General features: G+C 39.9%; 1 long non-coding RNA gene across 1 annotated transcript in view; it reads left to right on the forward strand.

Moving 5' to 3' along the window:
* The first annotated feature begins 990 nt into the window (after positions 1–990).
* LOC121920761 overlaps positions 991–11,505 on the forward strand; it is a 253,136-nt gene continuing 242,621 nt past the window's right edge. Inside the window, exons 1-2 of the long non-coding RNA XR_006101759.1 lie at positions 991–1,211; positions 3,223–3,314. This is a non-coding gene — a long non-coding RNA (uncharacterized LOC121920761). The remainder of the gene's footprint in view (positions 1,212–3,222; positions 3,315–11,505) is intronic.

An 11,505-nucleotide genomic window follows, 5' to 3' on the forward strand; every position in this document is an offset into this window, starting at 1 on the left:
CAAAAGGAACATTGGGGAACTGGGGGAGTCAATTTATTTCCAGACAGTTTAACAAAGGATTCTTAATGGCGCTATTGAAACGTGATTGCCTTTCACATGTTCATGATAGCGCTAATGAAGCGCTATTGGCAAGCCATTAACACTTTTTTATCATTAATGAGAAGTTGCACTAGCACGATGCTTCAATGACAGGACAAGTACAGTATGTGCACTACGTCGTGTGAAAATCTTCCTGCAATCATGCAAACATGACAAGAGCATAGTGCTTTTCTCACATTTCTCATCCCTATGTGATAATCTCCTTTGTTTTATTATAATGACAGAGATTCTGCATTGGGACACATATTAAAAAGTTTTCCCAGGCAGAACAATGATATTTCTTTCACTCCCCTCCCACAACACCTTTTAGCTGTTGCAGCCTCCTAGCATAGACACTTATTGGTTGGTGGATATTGGGGGAGGCAGTTGGAGATACAGTACATGCCCAGCTACGTTCCTATGGCTGGGTCTTCAGCCATTCATATAGGGATCCTATATGACTGGATTACTAGGGACCCTCCAGGACCTCCTGGGAGTCCTCCAGATGTCCCAGGGGGTGGTGTCATTGCTGCACATCAGACTATATGATGCTTTTCTGCTCCTTACCAGCTTTTCTTCTCCTTAATAACTATTTTGTTTCTCTTCTTTATATTATTTCTTTATTTCTTTATTTTAACATTTATTGTTGTAAGGTCAGTAGAGGATTTCAGACATTATAGCAACCATTAAAGTGAAATATGTAAATATTAGTCTGCATTGGATATGTGTCTGCATAACTCACTGAGAAGATGCCAGTCAATGTTCTTCACTGCATCCCAAAATAGTAAGCTAGAGTAAGGGATGCAGAACAGGCTGCATGGTACAGGCTTTTCTGTCTTCTTTCAGAGGGAAGCTATGTTTGCTGCTGCTGATTGATCCATACTGCCTAACTGTAGGGCTGGACCTGCCTATCATACTTTCAGAATCCTACCTATATGGTCTAAAACTCTAAATCTTAGCAGTTTAGTCAAATAAATTGCTTTTAGGGCACTGCATTGCTGTCACTTCTTCAGTGCCATCCTGGCTCAGCCGCTGATCCTAATCCTTGCTTCCACTAAAGTTAAGTATTCCTGCCTTTAAATAGGATTCTCAATCTGCAAAATTTTAGATCATCGAAGGAATTATACTTCAAGGTGAGTAAAACAAATTCAAATTTGTACTGTACATCATTTTGTAATTTGATTCATACACAAACATTGGTAAGGTTGTCAGAGTGAATACTCTATCTGTGTAGAAGAAGGAATTTCAGAGGTGCTGCTTGTCATGCAACCATGGGTTTATTCAGACATTTTTGTTAGCATGAGTATGAGAATAAACTCACTCACACATTCTGTGTTTGTTGGTCACACTATTTTTATATCAGAACCATGCCTATGTGCAACTTTGTAAGTTCTGTTGCTCACATGTCAGCACTGTGAATAAAGATGGAGTTGATTATTCTAAACACATTCAAGGCAAACAGAGTTTTATCCCACTTTATCCAAAGCCTATTTGCATTGATTATTCACACAGTTGACTATGTGAATCTTTTAGGAAAACATGAGGGAAAAAATCCAAGATCAATTATCCTGGGTTAAGTGGGGGGTTGGGGGGTTGGCAGCATTCCCAAAACATAATCGGATGCATTCAGAATACACGTGAACAACAAAGATTCAACCTATATTCTACTGAGATTATTTTCACTGTCCCAAGTACAGAGAAACACTTGGGCCCCATACAGACAGGCTTAAATAAAGCTGCTTCGGGTCACTTTGCAGGTATGCTGTTTAAATGATGTATGCCTCCTAAGAGTCCAGAAGCCACACCAAAGCCACGTTCCAGTCCTAAGGATTGGAGCGTGGCTTTGTTGCGGCTTCCAGATTCTTGCTACTGAAATTCCCTCTCCTGCAGAACCATTAAATGTACAAAAGACCTCTCTCAATTTTGTACTAGTGTCTTGTCTACATGGTCCAAATAAAGCAGGCTCATTCCATTTCCACAGAGGGCTGTGCACATGACACACACCATGATCCAGGCTGAATATGGGCCTTTCCAGCACCTCAGGGCTTGAAATCCAGGGAGGAAAGTGCCAATTTATTTTGGATTTCAGTGGAAAACTTGGATATTCACGTGTTTGTGTGGACTCTGCTCCATGGTGATGTTGATGTAGGCCTGGGAGTCAGGGGGATAATAGGTAGGCAGATCAGGTTGGTTCTCGCATGCCTAGTGTGTGTCGCCATGTTTTATGTTCAGCCATGAGTTCAGTGGTGAAAGAGTAGGTTGGATTTCCCCCTCCCCCTCCCCCAACCAGTGAATGGGGAAAGTGATCAGATGAAAAGGGAGGTGGATAATGTAATCAGATGAAAGAGTGTGAGTGGCTATAGCAATCAGATGAAGAGTGTGTGTGGATATAGTGATCATCTGATAACTTTATCCTCCTCCACTGGTGGTTCTGGAAGTGTTGCAAGTGATTAGATGACAGTGGACTTTTCTCATTTACTCTAGAGTGATGCTTAGTAGATACAAAGCAGTGGTGGCTTCCATGTCAAAGTGATAACCATCTCTGTGTGGATACAGTTACCAGATGGAAGGGGATGTGAATGTAGGTATGCAAATCTCTATACTGGCAAGCAGTTGAGTGAATAATGGTGGGTGGAAATTGCAGCTTCATTCACTTTCTCACTTGCTGGTATGGAGATTTGCATACTTACATTTGCTTTCTCCCTCTCACCCCTTTCATCTGATCAGTTTTACCTCTTTCACCTAATTGCTTTATCCACACACCTCTTTCACCCCTTTCAGCACCTTGGATTGTCCTTAAAAGTTTGAATTAAATACTGACACAAATCTGCTATCACTTTGACATGGATGACACCACATACTACCATATCCACTAGCTATCACTCTAGAGTAAATGAGAAAAATCCATTATCTTCTAATCAGTATTTATATGTATTGTATTTTGCATATAAACTGCTATCAATATGTGCATTTCTGAGTGTTGAATGGGTTCTCTGCCTGACTATATGTGACTAAGGAGAGGACATTTTTTGGGGGGAGCCTAAAGTGTTACAATACCGATAGTCATGTCAAATAATCAGGACAGATACAAGATGGGTATGTTATTTGTGATTAACTTAGATTTCCACTCTTCTCTTTTTTAAGGTTCTGGAAGTGTTGCAACTTCTTTATTGTTGGTGATAAAACAAGCTGTTGAATGTAAAATATCTAAACTGCCGGAACAGAAAAATAGCCAGGTAAAAACTGGAAACATTCCCCTTTTTTCCCTTGTATGTCATAGTCTGATAGACACAAAAAGACAGCCAAAAGTTTCAGGGGCTAATTCACACATTTAGCTACACTCAAAAATGCTGTGCTTGAAGTGACTTGAGATAACACAATGAAAACTGTGGCAAAGTTGTTTGATTTTGGATTGTTCTTCTCAGAACTGGGGGTGGTCATGGTAGTAGGGAGGTCTGGGAGTTGCAATCTCAAAAAAAGTAACTTCTCCCAGATCTGGCAATACACTCTCTTTACACCACATGTAGAATTGACGGGGTCAAATGTCCTTCCATACCAAAAAAAGTGAATTTCTCACTGCACAGAAAGAAATATTGTCAATACCACCCAAGTTTTCTATCTGTAAACATGGTCTATGTACAGGCAAGGAACAAAGGTCACTGCAGAAAATGTTTCAGGGAAAGCCAAAAACCTAGATATCACCATCCTTTGACTTCTTCTAGTTGAACTATCTTTTGGCAGTCCTGCCAATTCTATTAGTGCCAGAAATTGAGAAATGAGACCTTATAATCACCATAATAAATGATTCTGGAATAGAAGCAAAAGGACCATTGATGGGTTACGCTAGTTGAATTTATTAAACTCAGATTTATTAAACACAGATTGATTAAGCCTTGATTTAAAAGACAAATTGGCAGGTGTCCCCAAAATGGTTGGTACCTGAAACTGTGTTTTTAAAAAGTTGAAGTTAACTTTACCACTATTCCTTACTTATTCCAAGAAAGAGCATTGGTCATGTTTCCATACAGACCAAGTGGAATATAAGCCATACATGATTGCTCTCGAAACAGCGAAGAAAGAGACTAAGGGACTAGGCTGTCTGACGTCTCTGAACCATAATCTTCCAGAGCTTCAAAAATATTTTTCTTTCCTTTTCTTTCTTTCTCTTTTTGGACTACAGTGTCCAGAACCTCCTAGCAAGCATAGGGGCTATAGTGCAAAGAAGGACATTTTCCAAGCTCTGAGTCTTCATTTGAACACCCCCCTAACCAATAATGGATTATAATCAATAATGGGAACATAAGATGAGGCATTTTGACTTAAAAGAAATATCAAATTCAGAAAGAAGAGTACCTTACATAAAAGGCCTTCAGTAGCATTAATAATACATAGCACTGGTTCCTGATATAATGTTACCTTATGCTAGTTTAGGACCTGAGCCAACAGTTACTTCTGTTTGTACAAAACAAATACGTCCATTATGAATAAGCAAGTCAATGTCAAATTAACAATGAGGATTCAATATCATGCCCTAAAGCAGGTTTTTTAAAAATTCCAGTGTGAAGATTTCTGTGCAGTTCAGAAACTGGCATACTGCTTTGTGAGTCATCAGGCGGTGAGAACAAAAAAGGTGCTTTACCAGTATGTGGTATGCATCTTTCAAATCAATATTTGTAGCTATGGACTGATCATATTATTGGACTGCTTCTTCTTCAGTGCCCAGAGAAATCAAGAGAAATGTCTCACTCTCTGGCACTGTGAGCCTGGGATCAAGCCTTATGTGTCTTCTGTGTCTCCTTCCCCCCTTCTCCCCCCTACTCTCAGTCCTAATGTTTCAAATTCATTTATAACAAGTCTGCTCTAATTAGATTATTAATCCTTAGTTAAGTGTCAAAGCAGCCATGCTGCAGTGTCTGAGTGGGTGTGTTCCTATTTCTGAGAACTGTCTGTGGATCAAACTGTGTTGTCACCAGATTTGAGTCTTCCAAGTTCTTTAAGCAACTGCCTATGACTTGCACCAACATGACTTTAAAAAGGTGTGATAAATGCATTTCAACACCAGTGTGGAAACAGCTACAAGTTCTACAGAAGTTAGACAGTCTAACTGCAAAGGGGGCATTGTAACTCTAAAATGTGTTTAATTAAAGTTCTAAAGAGACAATCAAGGAAGTGTTTTGAATGCATTTCAGATTTTTTTAATAAAGAAAAAAACGATGTAGTTTTTGTATGATCAGTAGAAATTGCAACTTCTTCATTCTTTATATAGCCCATAAATTTACATGCTACTGTTTGAGTTTTAAGCAAATACTTTAAAAACTCTCTTTTATAAGGATAGTTTTGAATGACAGACATAAAATGCCAAGCAGTCATTTAAACAATTCTTCCCTACAGAGCCTCAAAAATGTCATGAATCAATCATCTCTTTCCTTTCCTGCTCATCAAAAAGATGTCTCACATGTAAGAAAATTGGATTATCTTAGATGGCATGGCACTGATTGAAACTCATTACAGCCTAATATTAATGTTAATCTTAAAACAGTCATATTTGCTTTGCTTATTAGCTGGAGTTTTTCTTCACATCCCAGACGTCCGCTTCCATTAAATGAAAACACCAGATTAAAAAGATGACCTATATATATGTAGATACATTTGTATCTGGATACTTTTGGTTAGATACCACACAGATACTCTGGCCTTCCCCAAAACTGTTCACTCCACATCCAGAAACAACTTTGACCATTCTTATAGTGACTGTACTGACTAATATTTCACTTTCTCTTCTTTCTTCCCTAAACAGTTTTGTTTCTTAACTGTACAATAGCCAGGATGCTGCCCCTACTCTGCCAAGTATGAACCTGTTTCATACTTGATTCCAATCTTAGTCCCAGTAGGATATAAATGGATTTACTACTACTACTACTACTACTACTACTGCTGCTGCTACTACTAATTCATTGAAAATGTGTTTAGCACGTTTGAAGATCTGATCTATATTGATGGCCTTTTTGATTGCCCTCTTGTAATTTACCAAGTGATGTCACTTCTTGAACTTCCACTTTAATGGTTCCTGCTTCCATATTTGAAATAATAATTTTGAGAGTGTCCAACAGAAATGCCCCTATCTCTATTTTCTCTCTGTGTATCAAGATCTTTTTTTTTCTTGTTATTCTTTGAGACTCATCTTAATGACTGACAGTGTCATAGCTTCCACAAGTCTCTTCATGTGAAGAGTGACTTTCTGAAATCCTCTGCTGACAAAATGGCCTGTGGCCTTACAAAGGATAGTGACACATTGGGTTCCAAAGAAAGCATCTTTTTGTGTTACAAATGGATGTTAAATTTCTTGGACTTTGAGAATCACTCAGTAACCACATGGCTAGATGGAGGAGGTTCCAGCCTGCAAGAAATACCCCACTGTATCATTTGAGGACAAATACAGCAAAATGCAGCCCTATAACTAACATCTTCATTTTTTTTCCTCCTGTATGGTTTTTAACACCTTGCCCTATGAAGAAGCCAGTGGAGCTTTGAAAGCTTGCAACAGGTATATTGTGTATTTTGTTTCACCCAATAAAGGTATCATTGTCTGGATGCTATTGGGTTTTCTGAGGAGGAAAGCATCTTCTGTCCAGGAGGCTCTCCATGTAATGTAATATACGGATTGTTCAGTCCTGCAGTGGATTCCCTAGCTGTCATAGGCGGGGTACAGACCGCCCAAAAAGGGCAGTCTGCCGCCGCCGCCTCCTTTTCCGCCGGTGGGAAGCCACAGCAGATAAACCACGTAGTTTCCCACCAGTGGAAAAAGAACCCACAAAAAGTGGGTTCTTTTTCTAACATGCTTGCGATGCCCGAGTGCACAAATAGCACACTCGTGACGTCACAAGTGCACCACGATGTGCGGACTCTAAGCGTCCATCGCATCAATATGGCGGCACCCATGTGTACAGGGCACCATCATTTTGACGTACGGAGTACATACTAGATTTAGGGAGCGTCTGAATGGTGCACGCTCCCTACCCCTTGTACTGCCACCACCATGCCACATTTTGCCCATCTGTAATGGGCCATTGTTTCCTTAGACACCTAGTTGACTTCACTAACTCCACAGAAGATTGCATAGTCTTTCATGGCAGCATGATTGGCTTTCTCAGCCCTCCCGCCCTCCAACTGACACACTGCAGAACAAAGTTCTGGTGCTCTAGCCACACATATTTTTAGAATGGCTTTTGGCTTCCTATTCTGGGCCTTGCTACATTAGCAATAGCAATAGCAAGTACATTCCTATACCACTAATAATAATAATAATAATAATAATAATAATAATAATAAGTGCACCTAAGCACTCCCTAAGCAGTTTACAATGTGTAAGTGAACTGCACCCAACAAGCTGGGTACTTACTTTAGAGACTTCAGAAGGATGCTAGGCTGAGTCAGCTCTGGAGACCCTAGCTGGTACTGAACTACAACCTTGTGTTTTGTGAGTGAGTGGCTGCAGAACAGACATTTAACCACGGTGACCCACCACACATATGACCCCAAGGATGTTTTTATAGGCCCCAAAGGATCCACACATCATCCTGCCTTCCAACCCCCGTGACACTGTTAAAGAAAATGTAAATATAATAAAAAGATTAAAACCTCGGGCCTCTCCTTTCTCCTCCCACTCATTCTTCCTCCACTGATGCCACCTCTTCAGCACTTTAAAAGGATGCAGGTGAATGCCACAGCTCATTGCTACCAAAAAGTTAGATATTTGGGGAGCATTAGTGTCACCCCTCTTTGAGGATCTCCCCGGGTAGTGCCCACCCCTTGTGCCCCCCCCCCCCCAATAAAGATGCCCTGAAAGCATATAGAGAACCACGATTACCCATCCTAGTATAATACATTTAGGAAGGCACTGTCATTTTGTCCTAGGTGTGGTCATGGGATGGGATAGAGTACAAAGACCCATAAACTGCATCTGCAGTGCAGAAATAATACAGTTTGATACCACTTTAACTTTCATGGCTCAGTGCTATGGAATTCTGGGAAGTAGTTTGTTGTGGCACCAGAGCTCTCTGAAAGAAAAAACTAAATGTCTCACAGAACTACTGTTCCTGGAATTCCATAGCTTTGAGACATGGTATCAAATTGGATTATTTCTGCAGTGCGGATGCAGCAATAGACTTATAGCCTCTAACATTTCACAGGGAAAAAACCACAGAAAACATATGGCCATGCAATGTAGTACAGATGGAAAAGGTTATTAATGAACAAGAGCATACAATGTAGGAGAAGAAGACCCTCTGAAAAGGGCAAAATTCCACCTCTCCTCTCCCTCCTACTGAGTGGATTTGCATTTTGAACTTAGTGTGCAGCAACTGAAATAAGCTGAGAAGAAAGAGAGAAAGAGGGAGGAAGAGAGAGAAACTGAGACATTTTAATACAACTGTAAAAGTGGGACAATAGAAGATTATTTGGGACTATCCCAGCCAAATCAGGACTGTTGGAGTATAAGAAGACCATTTTACAAGAAGTATCTATTCCTCTTCTAATAAATGGGCCTTTAGCTTCTAAATATAAAGGAGTCTTCCCATATGGACATCTTTTTTTAATATATCTATATCTATATAGTAAAAGACTAGAAAGGGAAAAAATATACTCATCAGGGTTAATAGGCTCTGGGATGAATGGAGAAGGGAATCACAGACAATGGTCTCATGTATGAGACAATTTGATTTCTGAAATCTGAAAGCCCCCATGATACTAAAGTGAAAAAGGGAAACCACACTAAGTGTTTCCATTTTCTCCTTCCCCTTATCATTAGAACCTTAGCTTTCTGGTTTCTAGTAAGTACTAAGGCAAAAGGATTGTCTAAAGTTCATTGAAAAGAATCTCATGTGTTTCTTTTTTTTAAAAAAAAAATGTTTGCATGTCGAAATTTCTAACCTACATAATGCTCCTGTTGAGTCTTTATTCTTAGATCTAATTGTTCAATTAGAAAATATTCCACAAATATTGATAAATGAGGCACTGCAGCAGTTCCTCTCCTAAATATTAAGTCAAATAATATCAATAGAGCTTTGTTGTTTTTTTTACAACCCACAACAATCATCACCCAGTTTGGCTAGCACTCTTCTCCTTAGAAGTGAGATTACCGTGAAATGTGAGGATAGCACTTGATGTGTTACTATTTGTTGTGAAGTGACTTAATAAATGTTTAAACAAGTAAATGCTGCTGTGACAGCATTTCTTTAGTGAGAAGGTGTAGCTTGATTTTTTTTTCTTTGTCATGCACATTGTCCTGGCGCTTCTATCTTCCTAACAGATATCAGTCTCTCTGGAGCAGAATTTCACCCTTATCAATTGAATGCTCTAAATCTATATGTTGAAATGCTATAAATAAATTATCTATTTATCTATAGAAATGATTAATGGTTTGAGTGTAGGACTAGGACTCTGGAGATCAAGGTCTAACTCCTGCTTGGCCATGGAAAACTGCTAGGCGATCTTTGGCAAGTCACACACCCTCAGATCCAGAAAAACCTGTAGTAGGTTTGTCTTAAGGTCACCATAAGTCTGAAATGACTTAAAGGCACACAATGACAAAAAAATTACATGTATAACATTTATACCCTGCTCTACAGCTGAAAATTCTCATGGATCAGGTCACTTAAATTGTTTTTAATTTACTTGCTATATAATATGGTGATCTGTTGAATTGGCTCAGGACTTCATTGTACCGCCTCTGGTGCCTGACTTACCTCTTCTGAATTTGAGCCAAATTTAGAAGTTACACTGATTTTATGCACAGACTTTTCCTGTTGAATCCAGTGTTGAATTTGGGCTCTGTAAGTCACTTCAATGACCTCTTTTTTTTTTTTTTTACAAATCGGAAGCTTCCAATTTGATCTCAGTCAATCAATTACAAGTCCACTTTAAAATCACATTTTCTAGCCCACATTTTACTAGCTTTTTTGCAATGTTATCATGGAAGACCTGGTCAAAGGCCTTACTGAGATCAAGATATGCTACATCCACATCATTCCCTTCATCTACCAAGCTTGTGATTCTATTAAAAAAATAGAGAGAGATAAAATCAGTCTGACTTTTTGTAAAACACATGCTGGCTTTCAGTAATCATGGAATTCCTTTCTAATTCCCTACAGACTGTCTGTTTAATGATCTGCTCTAGAATCTTTCCTGATATTGATGTCTGGCTGACTGCTCAGTAATTATTTGAGACCTCTTTTTCCCCCAGTTTGAAGATGTAGATAAGATTTGCCTTCCTCCAGTCTGCTTGGACATCTCCTGTTCTTCAGGAATTCTCAAAGATTATTGACAGTGGTTCTGACATTACTCCTGCCAGTTCTTGTAATACCCTTGGATATAGTTCATCTGGCCCTGGAGACTTGAATTTCTTTAGAGTAGCCAGGTATTCCCTCAAGGCGCCATTCTGTCCCCCATGTTGTTTAACATTTACACAAAGCCACTGGGATAGATCATCCGGAGACATGGGGTGCAGCATTAGCAGTATGCTGATGACTCCCAAATCTATTTCTCTATGTCTCCGTCTGTTGCTGTGATTAAGGATGGCATCTCTCTTCTGGATGCTTGCCTTGAGTGGGCTGGATGAGGGGGAAAAAACCTCAAGTTGATTCCAGAGAAAATGGAGGTACTTGCGATAGGTACCCCAAGTCCAGGGATAGAGAATTGTCAACCAGTCCTGGATGGGGTCACACGTCCCCTAAAGGATGAAGTTCACAGTTTGGGAGTACTCCTGGAGCCATCTCTACAGTTGTCATCTCAAGTAGATGCGATGGCCAGGAGTGCTTGGTACCAGCTTCAGTTGATACGCCAACTGCGCCCCTGCCTGGACCAAAAGGACCTTGAAGCTGTGGTACATGCACTGGTAATCTCTTGTTTAGATTTCTGTAATGTGTTCTACATGGGGCTACCTTTGTACCAAGTCCAGAAGCTTGAATTGGTTCAAAACGCGGCAACCAGACTGGTCACTGGAACACCTAGATCAGACCACATAACACCTGTGTTAAAATTCCTTCATTGGTTGCTGATTAGCTTCCAGGTGCAATACAAAGTGTTGGTTATTACCTTTAAAGCCCTTCATGGCTTGGGCCTGAGTTACTGAGGGAACGCCTCTTCCTACACAATCTGTCCCGCTCTCTCAGAACATCTGGAAAGAACCTATTGGAGTACTCAAAAACCAGGCTAACAACATCTTCTTACAGAACATTCACTGCCCCCGCCCCCAGATTGTGTAACAGCTTGCGGGAGGAGATCCATCTTATCACCACCTTAGATGTGTTAGAGAAGGCACTAAAGATGGATCTCTTCTAGAGGCCCTACCCACCTGATTTTTTATAAGGTATCCGCTTCTGATCTGATTGTATGAATGTTAGTGTGAATGTTAGTTGATGATCAGTTATT

Source organism: Sceloporus undulatus, chromosome 2 (genome assembly GCF_019175285.1).
Source record: "Sceloporus undulatus isolate JIND9_A2432 ecotype Alabama chromosome 2, SceUnd_v1.1, whole genome shotgun sequence".
NCBI classification, from domain to species: Eukaryota; Metazoa; Chordata; class Lepidosauria; order Squamata; family Phrynosomatidae; genus Sceloporus; species Sceloporus undulatus.